The sequence below is a fragment of the Canis aureus genome, chromosome 29, assembly GCF_053574225.1.
Source record: "Canis aureus isolate CA01 chromosome 29, VMU_Caureus_v.1.0, whole genome shotgun sequence".
Lineage (NCBI taxonomy): Eukaryota > Metazoa > Chordata > Mammalia > Carnivora > Canidae > Canis > Canis aureus.
The window spans coordinates 38,426,405-38,440,815 of NC_135639.1; the positions used below are offsets into that span (position 1 = coordinate 38,426,405).

General features: G+C 48.4%; 1 long non-coding RNA gene across 1 annotated transcript; it reads left to right on the forward strand.

The window, feature by feature from the left end:
* Window positions 1-2,048: 2,048 nt before the first annotated feature.
* On the forward strand, window positions 2,049-5,905 carry LOC144301455 (uncharacterized). The gene is made up of 2 exons (XR_013368283.1): window positions 2,049-2,186; window positions 5,739-5,905. It is a non-coding gene; the product is annotated as an uncharacterized LOC144301455 (long non-coding RNA).
* Window positions 5,906-14,411: the final 8,506 nt, after the last annotated feature.

Genomic DNA, 14,411 nt, shown 5'->3' on the forward strand with positions numbered 1-14,411 from the left:
ATTGATTTATTGCATAATTGGCTTTTCCTGCAGCAGAGAAACAGCTAGTAGCAGCCTGGAAGAAGAGACCATGAAATCTGCAGCACTGAAGTGGGGAATTGGGCCTAGGGTTGGGAGAGAGAGGCACAGGAGAGCGTGGCCACATCGTGGAGGGCTGGGGGAGAAAGGAGGGAGAAGTATTAGTTTCTTAGCACCTGAGGGTGCCTAGCCTTTTCTAGTCACAAAGAATCAAGAGGAGTCTTCCCATCCTTTTCCTCATTTGATCTTCACACAATCTGGTGAAGGAAGGCAAGTCTTTTCGTTCCATTTGCAGATGAATTAACAGGCCAAGAGATGTGGATTTCCAAGATGATAAAAACCTTAGAGCTCAATGTCAATTCTTTAAGCACTAAGATCTATCTATGTTCTGGCCTGTCTCAGAAATGAATGCACAGAGGAGGATCTAGAGGAGCCGGGGATTGTCTAATTTACCACCGTGTTCTCAGTGCCTTATACACAGTAGTACACAGCACATGTATCTTGAATAAATTAATGATTAAAAATGATGATGGTGCTAAGAAGAATGATAATAATAAAAATAGCTAATATGTATATGGAGCCTGCAGGAATTATCTCATTTAATGTTCAGCCATATATGATACATCATACTATGAAATCCCTTCTGCAGAGGTGGTTTAGAAAAATCAATGGGCTTCAGGCAGAGCCAGGAGACTCTGTAATGAAGCATGGGAAGCCAAGAGAAAATGCTCGATCAAGCAATGCTCTTCCCCAGGCAAACTGCAGAGAGTAGCTTGATTGCATAACAGGAAACCGCGTCTGTAACTTAACCCCTGGGTCCTTAGTTTGTAGTCCAATTCTTGGGCCACGTGGTTCAAATATTTAGAGAAATTTTAGGTCGTCAACTGTGCCTGTGAGGTCTGTATGGGAGGCTGTGAGGGAGGGCTCTCTTCCTACACTAATCCAGTTGTGCATTACCTCTCTCCTGGAGACCAAGTCTGGTCTCTTATATTTAGCCTGCCCCGCACACCGCAACTAGGGTGATCTGCTTTAAGAGCAGCACAGATCATAGCATGCTCCGATCAAACCTGCCAAGAAATTCCCAGATAGCTGGGAGGGTCTCAAAACCCAAGCCTGCATTGGAATCACCTACAGGGCTTGTTAAAACGCAGGCCCCATGCCCAGAGTTTCTGATTCAGTAAGGCTGAGGTAGGGTAAAGAATTTGCATTTTTTGCAAGTTCCCAGATGATGCTGTTGCTGCCCGTGCTGCCAGTCCAGGGACTGCATTTTGAAAAGCATAGCTCTAAATGAAAGCAAAAGGCTTCGACCTGGCATTCGAGCACATTCTTAATCAGGTGGCAGTCCATGTCTACTGCATTTCTTCCATGCATCTTTTTCTGCACAGTCAGTTATTAGTCAGGGCTGCCATGTGTGTTCCTGCCTCTGCATATCCACTCATTCTGTGTCTGCCAGGAATGCCTGGACCCCTCCACCTTCCTCCCTGAGATCATGACCTGAACTGAAATAGACTGTCGGGTGCTCAACCCACTAAGCCAGCCAGGCGCCTCTCTTTGTACATTCTGATTTTACGTAGATCCTCCCCCATTCTGCTCTAGTTTACCTGCCTCAGGATATGTTCATCCCTTCCTTGCTTTTGGGGTAGCCTATCAGCCCCTTTCTTCTGGTGCTTATAAAAACTTCTGTCCTTACATATCTGTCTTGTGTGCCCTGCTAGAATGTAGGCTCACACAGAGGCAGGGCAATACAGTGGTTAAAGGCACAGGCTTTGGACGCTGGCAAGGCTGGTTTCAGGTCTCTCCACTACTTACTATCTGTGTGAACCACCGTGGTCAACTCAGCCTATTAAGGCTTTGGTTTCCTCAGTAGAATGAGGAAAAGAAATACTGTGTACAGTGGTTATTAGACCTGTCTGAAAATGCTTTGACACTCCCCCTGTTAAGTATGATCTAGCCTCAGTGACTCACTTGTAGCAAATAGAATGCAGTTGAAGTGATGCTACCTGGTTCCAAAGTGAGGTCATAAGAGGTCATAGAACTTCTGCTTGGTTCTCTTGGGATATTCTCTCTTGGAATCCAGCCGCTCTTCATGAGCAAGCCAATGCAGATGTTCCAGCTGACAAACCCTTCTGAGGTCCCATCCAGTCCCACATCGACAGCCAGACTTGTGAGTAAGTGACCCTCAAGGTGACTCCTACCCTCATCACTGAGCCTAGCCACCCAGAGCCACAAGAATAAATGATGAAACAATTGGTGTTGCTTCATGTCACTAGCATTCGGGGTGATTTGTGTAGCAACGACAGATAATTACTTTACATACTTATTTTAAAAGTTAAAGGAGACAATGAAAGAACTTTGAGTACAATCTGGCATACAGGAAACACACTGAGAGGAGTCATCTTGTGGCTCATGTGCTCAGCCACCCCACCAACTAACCCATATTAGAATGTCAGGGTTTGCCCCCATGTGCTCTTCCAAGTTGCCTAGGTCGATCAGATATTTAGATCCATGGTCCATGTGTTACAGGCTTCTCCCAAACTCAAGGCAAGGCAGCAGTTCATCCGGCAGTTGGTCTTACCTGAGACCTAAGACTAATGTGACCCTGACTGTCCTCATCTTGTCTCTAGAAGGGAAATGCATACAGAGGCCATCCCATGGTATTAGGGCTCTTGGCACAGATGTGCTTCTTCACCCAGCTTCCTAGACAATTGTCAGGAAACTAGGGTTATTACAAATTTTATAGTGTGCAGTTGTAAGACATTGGCCCATATTTCTTGGCACTCCTCCTGTCAAAAGGTAGGCTACCCCCCTGCCCCTGCCATGAATCTGGATTTAACTAATAGAGCACAGGAAAGTGATGCTCTGTGACTTCTGGGGCTCAGCCAAAGAAGGCCTGGGTACTTCAGTCTTCATTTCTTCCAGTGAGCTCCCTTGAGATTCTCTCTCTCTGGTCCCTACATATTAGGATTTCCTGGGGGGGGGGTAAATAGAGAGAGAGAGAGAGAGAGAGAGAGAGAGAAATTTTTAAGGAATTGACTCACTATTGCAGAGGCTCGCGAATCCACAATCAGAGTAGAAGGGCAGGTTGAAGAGCTGGTTCTGCACTCTCAAGTTTCAGGGCAGTTTGGAGGCAGAATCCCTTCTTTCTGGGGGGAGGTTAGTCTTTTTTCTCTTGAGGCCTTCAACTGATTGCATGTGACCAACACACCTTATGGAAGGTACTCTGCTTTATTCAGTTTACTGATTTTTTTAATAATAAATTTATTTTTTATTGGTGTTCAATTTGCCAACATACAGAATAACACCCAGTGCTCATCCCATCAAGTGTCCCCCTCAGTGCCCGTCACCCAGTCACCCCCACCTCCCGCCCTCCTCCCCTTCCACCACCCCTAGTTCGTTTCCCAGAGTTAGGAGTCTTTATGTTCTGTCTCCCTTTCTGATATTTCCTACCCATTTCTTCTCTCTTCCCTTCTATTTCCTTTCACTATTATTTATATTTAAATGTTAATCTCATTTTTAAAAAAATCCCGGACACCTGGGGGGCTCAGCAGCTTAGCACTGTCTTCAGCCCAGGGGTGATCCTGGAGACCCGGATCCAGTCCCACGTTGGGCTCCCTGCATGGAGCCTGCTTCTCCCTCTGCCTGTGTCTCTGCCTCTCTGTGTGTGTCTCTCATGAAGAAATAAAATCTTTAAAAATTAAAAAAAAAAAAAACCGCCTCTCAGTGATATCTAGACTAGCACTTGACCGAATATCTGTGTACCATGGCTTAGCTAGGTTGACATATAAAATTAATCATCACAGGAACCCTCTCCTGGAATCCAGCTACTGCGCTGCAAGCCACCCAAACCACATGGCAAGGAGGAGGCACTGTGGTCAGCAGGCACAGCAGAGCGTAGGCTGTCAGCCATCTAGCTCAGGGTCAGACATTGAGTGAAGGCATCTCCAGATGAGCCCAGGGCAGCCCCACATGGTTAGCGTCACCCCTGGCCACTCAAGTCTTCCTAGATGTGGCCTCAGAGATCATGAAGAGGAGGCAAGCTACTCCCTTCTGCCTTGTTCAAACTCATGACCTATGTAATCTGTGAGCATAGTGAAATGGGAGTGGTTTTATGTCACTGCATTTTGGGAACATTTGATAGAGAGTAGTACATAACTGGAATACTAAAATCTTTAGGAGAAAAATTCTGATGTAGCCCTCAGGTTAGCTAAGGGAGGATTTTGTTGGTATGGCGGAAAGCCACAGCTCCCCAAACAGTCCTCATTAAACCAAATCATAAGGCTTCTCATCTCTTCCTGTCTCATCTTTCTTTGTTTTTCTTCCCCAGAATCCGGCCTTCTCTGAACCATCCCAAGAGGTCTCAATTGTCAAGCATTAACTCCCCAGTCCCCCTCATTTCATCTTCTTATGTGCCCCCGAACCCTCAACAAACCAGGCCTATAGGATGGATCAGTTTAAAGCTTAAAGAATACAATAATGTACAGGCTATAGAATTCTAACTTGATAATTAACTTAGCTGAGAACACATTGGGGGTTGCTTTATTAATGTAAAGAAAGAAATGTCATAATTACTGGAGTTAGTAAGGGATCCTTTCCAATCCAGAAGGGCTTTCTTGTGAATTTCACAGTCACTGTTGTGCTGGCCCAGAGCCACCTGTAATGAAGGACACTGGGAATATATACGAAATAATAAGATTGCTTTGGAGGGAAACGCATTTCTTTAGGAAGGAAAGAGCCATGATATTTTTGTGGGAAAAAAGTGGGAGAGTAGGGATGATAAACCTGGTTCGCCACATTCTGACACAGAAGGATTCATCTGGGCTCATTCCTTAAAGTTTTTCTGGGAAACACTTTTGGCAAGCTGTCAATACAGACGCGGTGTATCTTTAACATATGAAAACATCGATGAAATTGAAAAAATGCAGTAGACAAAGTCACGCTCCTTTCTACTTGGGCATAAACGAGTCATAATCCAGCTGAGAGAGGCAGGGATGACTGTTAAACAGTTCGCATGAAGGAGAATCCTGACTCCACCTTTCTCTGGGGGGATCTCAGAGCCCTAAATTCTGGTCCAGACTCAGTTCTTGGTGCCATTTATTAAGACAGGCAGAATGGCAAGCTGCCGAAAAGGCGTTCGAGATACCAGCCAACTGTAGACACTCTGATCAAGACTTTGAATGCATGAAGCTGGGAGGAATTTCAAATGCCTTGGGTGACAGAACCAAGATCCCCAAATTAACTTGGCCAACCTAGAAAAATGGGAAAAAGTAGCAAAACGAAAATGCAAAGAGAGTATCTTGGGATTGAACAGGTTCCCAGACGTCCCCTGTAGAGGAGAAGACTAGAGACAACTTGAAAGTCTTAGGTATCCAGCGACCATGCCTCTGAGGGTTGACTGGAAGGTTCTGAGATCCTAGGGCATATAGATACATTGCAGTCCTCCAAATGCATGTGAGTTCTCTGCACCACTCAGGGACCAACACTTCCATGCCCACAGGGACTGTAGGTCCCAGTGGCAGAGGACAGGGTGACCCTGAACCCATGGGAAGTCAAGTCCCTCCGCATAGGGTGCCAACTGGGCATGTACCGAGGTGTAGGAGCCCCCCAGACCTAGCTTCCCAGCCAGACCTACCATCTCTCCTCCCTTGGTTACTTGCACAGCTTTGGGGCATAACTTTTTTTTTTTTTTTTTTTTTAACTTTCTGCTCTTTCTTTCCTTCCAGGTATGGCTCAGAAGCATCCAACTAACACAGATTCCTCTGGATTTCCTATACATTGTTAAGTTGTCCCTGGGGCTCTTTGGGGGAAGAATCCTAATGGTTTTTTTGGAGGGGGTGGGGGCACTCTCAGTGGTTAAAAAAAATAAACATCCTACACTTTTTAAAATTAACCAATAGTTCTTATAGTCAGATGCATACCAACTATCTTCTGGGTTGAAAAAGTGGCTTTTTTACACGGGGTCACCTGGAACCTGAAGAACAAGACATGCTTTCAAATTTCAATAAACTAGGGAAGGAGGGCACTTGGATTTCAGGGACTTCAAGGAACCTGCCTGTGAACTCCTAATTATTGTATTGAATGTTGTAACTCACAATTATTTTTAATGAGCTAGGATGATGGATGCGAGGTTTTAAAATACCACAATGGCTTAACTGGGAATAAAGTCATAGTGCACATTTGAAGGGCAATTATTGATTTCTGCTCTGTATGTCTTATGAAAGTCTTGAGTGTACTGACCTCGGGCAGGGGCTGGTGAGCTCTCCTCCCTAGAGACCCTTCTCTTTTAAGGAAGGTGCACAGTGGATACTAAGGATGACTTGCCTCTTAGCCATTGATCTGGATGCCAGGGAGAAGGCAGTGGGAACTGGAAGGTAAAGAGGAGATCCACCCGGAAAGGGTATGCACAGACCAGAAAAGTCCTGGACCGTCAGATTGAAGGGCCTATTCATATGCTTCCTGGTTTGGGGAGCAGTGAATGGTGCTTAGGCGAGAGAGAACAGGGCAGTGATTGGCTGTGGTGTCGGCACCTGCTCCCTGCTCCAAGGCTGGTGAGCTGTGCTCCCTCTCAGTTCAGTTTGGTCCTATGGCATGGGGTGGGGAGGGGGACCAGGGCCGGGTGGAGGGCTTTGGGCCAGGGAGAGAAGGGTCTGCCTCATGGGGTGACCTGGAACAGCGAGTGAGCTGATGTGTGTGAGCTGATGAGCATGGGGCCAGACACACGCAGGAGGCCATGTGTGTACGTGTCAAATAACATAAAACCTTGGCTTGAGGAGGATTCAACAGGCAAAGGGGAACTGAAGAGAAAATCCGAAGAGGGGGACAATGAAGATACTCCTGCTGATGTGGTTCAAAGAAAGTGAAGACGAGTTAGGGCGGCAGAGGTTTCAGGGTTCCTGGCCTCAAACCTGCATGATGGCCAGCGAGTGGGTGGTGGTGTCGGTGGTCGGGGAGCAGCCAGGGAGCACCTCCCACCCGTGAAGAGCCAGGCAATGTGTAGGGAGACAGGGGAATACGGCAGAAACACGACATTGCTTCTCCAAAGCACGTTTTCTCTTGTTTCTTGTCTTTGACGTATTCCTCTCTCTCTCTCTGTATATCACCTGATGAGTAGAGGACAGATTTTAGAAAGGTTGCTGTGTCAGTGGGGCATCAGCTGGAGGTGGCCATGGAAAATGTGAGACTGAATTTTGGAAGTGAAATGGGACAGAGTACAGATTTAAGAGCGAGTCACATGGACGACTGGTATAGCTGAGCCCTGCAAGGTGGAGAGTGGAGGGAGGAGGGAGAAGAGGGCTAGGGAGCCAGTCAAGGGTGGGACGAAAGCCCCGTATGCTCTTCCCCAGCTTCATGTGCAGCTCCGGGAGTGGATGGGACAGCTTACCGGCCCTCATGCCTGCAGCCGGCGCTCCTGGGATGATCTCCTTTGCAGCACCCTCAGTCTCAGGAGCTCTAAGCTCTCCATCCCGCTGGGGCCCACACAGGTTTCCCTGCTTGGCAGCCACGAGAATAATTTTCCTAATTATTTTAATTAAATAATTTTTTAAATTCTTAAACAAAACACACCTGTGTGTTTAAACGTGTGTAATCCCTGGCGTATATATTGGTTGACTTAAAAGTTTCTGTTAGCCTCCATGTTCAAAGTCATTCAGGTCTCAGATACCTACTAGAAAGGTGTATCTTCCATCCCTGCCCCTCCCCACCCCCTCAGGCAACAGGAACCTTTTCTGAGGCTGTTTGTGTTAGATGCATAGCTGGAAAGAGCAATGGAGAATCAGCTCAGGACCAAAAAAAAAAAAAATAGCACCAGGACCAGCATTGCCTTGGGGGTTCAGCAGCCCCCAGATTTCTCTTCCAGATACCAGCACTAGGAGGAGCCCCATCCCACTACAATTTCTGCCCTTGACTCTCTACTCTTGAAGGTTCCATCTCCCACAGGGCATCCCTTGGCCCGGCTTGGGAAGGAAGCCCTCAATTCTCAGATACCCTGAGCAAAATGCCATGGGTGGGATTAGGGATTAGGGAAGGAGAGAGAAGATTCTGCAAAATGGAACCTCTGTGCCATTAGGAAGAGGGAATGGATGCTGGGAAATCTGAAAACAGCCATTTATTCACTGAGGATATCCAAGGAGATCTTCACAGGCAACCCAGACCCTGGGCCAAGCTGAGAACCCAAGGCCCTGCCTGGCTCAGGCACAGAGGCCTCCAGGAAAGATTGAAGCAATCCAAGCTCTTGGGAAACAGTACATGAGCCTCCCAGAGAACCCACAAGGAAAGCCTGTGCTCCTAGGAGGTGGTCACTTTAGAAGAGATCTTTGAAATTCATTGAAAAATGATTTGACAAATGCCATGGCCTCATTCACTAGGTCCTTTCTAATTCAACCTCTGAGTCATTCTGCAAGACCAAGTTGGCCATGGAAATACAGGGTGGAGTTCAGTATTGCCCTCCCCCAAGAGCTGGTGGCTCTGGGTGTGCTGCTAGGACCTGGGACATCACCTGGGCACCGTGGGAACTCCACGACCTGGGGAGAAGGGGAAGAGAGAGTCATAGACCTGGGACACAGGCCCTGCAGCCTCTGATCCTGAGTAGAGGAGGGTTTCTGTGGTCTCCTTAGGGAGCCTGGCCAGGTAGCAAAAACCCCACCACCTGAGCACCTCACCTGATGGACTCTGACTCACTGCTGAGCCAGTGCCAGCTATCAGCTTACCCAAGGGAGAAGATTCTGGGCTATTCTGCTGATCCATGGCAGGTAACCAGCTTTCTTAATGGGGCCCATGGGAAGGGAAGTTTGCTTTGGCAAACATGATTGTTGGGGCTGGCAAGCCCAAAATCTACAAGACGGGCCGGCAGACTGGAAATTCCCACAGAAGTTGACGTTGCAGTCTTGAGCCCAAAGGCAGCCTGGAGGCAGACACTTTCCTTTTCAGAGGACCTCAAGCCTTTCTCTTAAGTGCTTCAACTGATTAGATGAGACCCACCCACGTTATGGAGAATAACTCGTTCCAATCAGTCTACTGATTTAAACGTTATTCACACCCAAAAATATCCTTACGGCAACATCTAGATTAGTTTTTGACCAAACAACTGGGCACCATGACCTAGTCAAGTTAACACGTAAAATGAACTATCACAAATTCCATTTGCTGGTCTGTGAAAGGGGCTAATAATTATACCCCCTTCCTATAGTTGTTTGGGATAATAGTAAGAGCTATTCAGTAAAGTGGTGAGACAAGTGCTGGCACACACCTCGACCAGGTCAGCGTGAGCCAGCTTCACCTGTTACCATCATCCTAGTGGAGGTGCCAGGAAAGTCTCCAATGCACTGGATTACAGCTGTGCACACACTGATGTGAGGTCACTGGAGTAGTTCCTGAGGTCAGATAGAGGGAGATACTTCAGGGTACAGCTTGACCTGTTCCCCCAGCATGACCTTTTATGAACCCTACCTCTGCCACTTCATATTCCCTGTCTGTCCTCAGAGGAGCCAGGATTTTCCCTCCCTTGCACTTTGTATCTCTCTACCCCAGAGCCAAGCCCATGGGACTGTCCCATGGCATGGGTGGGTGAGCAGGTTGGGCACAGCATTCTTCTCCTACTCCCACAGCTTCATCTCACAACATCTTACTCATTTTCATGTCTGTTTTCTACCCATTCTCCAAGGTCCTCAGAGTCAAGGATCTGTCCTTGCAGTGAGGCTGGAGAATTAGCCAGTGCTAGAGGGCCCTGCCACCTAATGACTAAATGGCCTTTGGACTTGACTCAACCTCACTGAGCCTCAGGTTCTCCATCTGTAAAATGGGAATAATACCCACCACACAGGACTGTGGGAAGAATAAAAGGAGATAGATGGGTGAAGCAAGTGGTTGAGAACCAATGACCATTGTTACTCTTCTCGACAGTCCCTGCATAGAGCACAGACTCCAGCAAGTGCCAGCCAATGCCCTGTTTACGTTCAATGAATTCTTGTTGAAAAACTGGAAGACACATCTTTGCCCTCTGCTGGACGCTTGGAACAAGTGGAAAGTCTAGTGGCCATGTGACCTGACCCACCTGCCTCCTCGGACATGCGATGTGAAGTAGACAACCTTGCTGTCTGATTTCCGGGTGGCACGCGCATTCTGTTTCCAGGTAACTTGCCCTTGCCTTGTTCCTCCTGAGCTTTGCCAATAACACTGAGAGGTTATTCTCAGTGTTATTCTCAGCTATTCTCATTCTCTCCATTCTACAGATGAAGAAACTGGGCTTTAAAGTACTGAAGGCCCCCCTGGAGGCCATGCAGATAGCTGCTAGCAGTGTGGTCTCACTGCTGGTCATCAACACTGCCTTCTCTCAGAGAAGCGAGTGGCCAGGACCCGTGTGAATCCCAGCATGACCGGCCCAGCGTGGCAGAAACTCCTGATCTGGTGTCTGTTCTCCGAGGGCCCAGGGTGGGCTGCTGCTGCTGCCAGCAAGACCACATGCTGGTTCCTGGGGGAGAGGGACACGACACCCCCTACCCACCCTCCCCCTGCCCCAGGCTCTGGCTGCCTTCCTTGGGAGGAGAGTATGTGCTAGAAGAAGGAATTTCTGATGAGACTCGTTTTTCATCAGAAGGAGGGTGTCTCTTACTTGGGTGTTTTGCAAGCAAGGAGTGCACAGAAATTCCTAGGTTAGGTGAGTGCCTTCAAAATACCTTTAGCTTTCAGAAGTCCATTCTGTTTAGCCAGGTGACTTTAGAGAAAGTTTATGATCACTCAGTTCTTGCCTCGCTGCTTCTTCCATGACTCACCCTCCCCTTTCCTTCCCTGTCCTTCCCTGTCTTTCCACTTCTCATCTTTTTCTCTCTTGTCTTCCTGTTCCCCCCCACCTCCCCTTCCTCCTCTGTCTCTCTCTTCCCTTGGCCCCTCCTGCACAGTGATTGAGTCAGGAAGGACAAGTGTGAAATTCATTTTCCTGTACCAGAGCCTAGGCCTCAAACCAGTAGAGAAAATGTTTGGGACAAAGAGACCTACAAGGACTTAAGACTTATCAAAGGCAGTGGACTTCCTGTTTATACAGCTCTCCTTCCCCGGGGAGGCCCAGCGGAGCCCAGCCAGCTGTGGTCTGGGCAAGCGGCCTAGTTCCAAAGCCCAGGATCCCACCAGTCGGTGTCGAGCCTGGCCTCTTCCCCTTGGTCCCAGGCCTGCTGGAATCCCCAGTGCCCATGCCTCCCCCATGCTCCCCACACTTGAATGAATGTGTCTGAGCATGTGCTGCTTTTGGACCCCAGTCTGCCTCAACGGGGGCATCCGGGCCTGAGCTCAACAGGGTGGGTGGCCATTTCTGCCTCCGTTAGGCCTGTTGCACAGTAGACCCACAGGGCAGCATGGCTGCTGGGCTTTACCTGGCTCCTTTGTCCTGGAACTGGGACCCAGTGTCTCTACATTGAGGAATCCTGCATCCATCCAGTCCTCACATATTCATGACATACCTACTATGTGCTCTGCACTGTTCTAGGGCCCTGGTGACACTGACAGAAAACAACTGTCCTTAGATGGTTATGTTCACAGACAGATAATAAACCAAATTATCAAGGAAATGCCTTTGCACCCTTATTGCCTAAATGGGGCAAGGCGCTCACGTGGAGAGGGTGGTCTGCCTTGTACAATCAGGGCAGGCCTTTCTAAGGGGGTTTCCTTAAGTTGAGGGTGAAGAGGGGCCAGCTGTGGGAACATGGACGGGTCAGTGCTCCAGGCAAAGGAAACAGTCAGTGCAAACGTCCTGAGAGGGGAGCCAGCTGGACTTGGCCAGGGGACACAGAAGCAGCTGAGGAGGTTGGATGGCAGAAAATGGAGAGAGGGGTAGTTTTGGTGAACACTGGATGGTAACCAGAGGCAGAGCTCCTTGGGCTGCTGGGCTCTGGAGTGGTGTCTGGATTTTATTCCAAAGGCACACAGACACACACACACAGACACACACACACACAGACACACACACACACACACACAAATTGGAGAATTTCACTTGGGAAGAAGGATTGGAATGAATATGTCTTAAAGATCAAACTAGCTGGCAGGAGCTATTGAACACCCAATAGAGGTGGGTAGAAGGTGTGGTGCCATAGGGAACCCTGTTGCTCATTATGTGTCATGTAGCTAGAGGCAGGGCTATATGGTGGAGACCATGGAACCCAAGCTACACAGATATTGCAAATGTGGTCTTCTTGATTTTCCTGTGGACTTGGGCCACACTTGAGCAGAAAGGAGTGGACAGATGCAAGGGAGAGGCAAAGTCTGTGGTGCTCCAGCTGTCCCTTGAGTGCCATCCTGAAAGACTTCCTAGCAAGTATTTGTTCTTGGCCCATCTGAGATGGACGATGGGTGTCTTTGGTGTTAGATGGACGATGGGTGTCTTTGGTGTTTCAGGCCAGGGCACATAGAGCTTCAGGCCTACTCTCCTACCTTCACATCTGCTGATGCCTTCACAGTGGCCATCCAACTCACTGCTCTGACTCACAAAGGCTTTGGTGAAGTCTTTAATGGTGGGCAGAGTGGTTGGGTGGCCAGCAAGGACAAGGTACTGTCATGGGAAATTATTCAAGTAGGGGCCCAATGGAGGCACAGAGCTTGAATCACATTTGGGAAAAAACTTTTCCTGAGTAGCAAACATTTAAATTTTTTTTTTTTAATTTTTATTTATTTACTTATGATAGTCACAGAGAGAGAGAGAGGCAGAGACACAGGCAGAGGGAGAAGCAGGCTCCATGCACCGGGAGCCTGATATGGGATTCGATCCCAGGTCTCCAGGATCGTGCCCTGGGCCAAAGGCAGGCGCCAAACCGCTGCGCCACCCAGGGATCCCCAGTAGCAAACATTTAAAAGGGCCCCCACACCACCCTGAGCGAGTCACAGAGCCCTCAGATGACCTACAGCAAGATGCTTTCCCACTGACCATCCAGCTGGCAACTGATGCCCTAGGGACCCAATAAGGGATCTTTCTTCTTCAGACGTCAAGTGGTAATGCCTCTGTACGTGGAATTCACTTTGATCACGGATGTGCAGACTGTAGATTTTCTGCCAGCTGTGACAAAGACCTGGGTAGGAAGGCTCCACAGCTCCAAGGCAGAGCAAGTTGGGCCTAAGGCAGTCTGGGTCACACAGGAGAGGACGGACAGGATAAAGAGCCCAGGCCGGACTGGGACACAGATGCCCCTTGCCACAATCCCCTTCTGAAAAAGAGACTAGAAGTGGGTATACCATAAACCTACCTTACTGGGCTTATAGGCTGCTCTCTATATAAAGTAGCATTTCTAATTATAATGTAGATTACCTCCATGTTTGAGCCCTTACTGGACACTTATTATGCTAAACATTTTAAATACATGATCTCGCTTATTTCTCCCCACAAGTGACACTCTGCCAATGACAAGGTTGGAGCACAGAGGATTTAGAGAATTGGAGCCTGTCTGAAGTCACACAGGTTAAGCCTGATTGGAGCCTAGGTCTGCCCAGGTCTAGCTATGGAAGTAATGTAGACTAAGGTTAGAACGCCTCACTCCAGAGTGAGAATTGAGCCGTGCTCAGCAAATCCTTTTGGTGTCATCATAACTACTGAGTTTAGAATCCACCCCTAGGTATTTTTATGCTCAGATGCAGGGGCCTGGGTCAGCCCTGTGTCCTCGTTGGGGCTGAAACATAGGCCCAGAGTGAGTCAGGTCAGGGAGCACCCCTCACCCCCACCCTGACCATGCAGTGCAGTGAATGCTACTTTTTCTTGTTCTCTATCTTTGCTGTTCACTTTTACCAAAATGTGACACTGGCTTGTTATATGAAATGCAGACATCATGGGGAAACGTAACCTTAAAATGGGATAGTGAGTGTAGCAATCAGGATCCCAGCAGAAAAGAGATGGCACACTCAAGGTAGGGTCATTTCAGAAGAGTTTAATAAGGAGACTCCTTAGAAAGGTGCAGGCAGGACACAGGGTTACCTCCCCTTGAGGAGGGAGAGGGAGCAGTCACCTGGTACAATGTCAGGAAGTAACCCTGGGTGGAGCTCCAGACTTCCAACTGCAGAAACCAGGACTGACCTGGTCTACAGATTCCAGAGAATTAAACCTCCTGACCCCACCTCTCCCACTGTCGCTGTCCTGACCTCCTGCTGGGGATGCAGAGAGCATCAGAGATGAGGCCCAAGAGAGTGGGGCTGGGTCTGGAAAGTGACAGAAGATAGTCCACATAGTCCCCCAGAGTCCAACCCATAAAGTAACCTCTTTTTTTTTTAAGGTTTTTGTTTGTTTGTTTGTTTTTTTATTCATAGAGATGCAGAGAGAGAGAGAGTAGCAGAGACACAGACAGAGGGAGAAGCAGGCTCCATGCAGGGAGCCCGACCTGGGACTCGATCCCAGGTCTTCAGGATCACACCCCGGGCTGCAGGCGGCG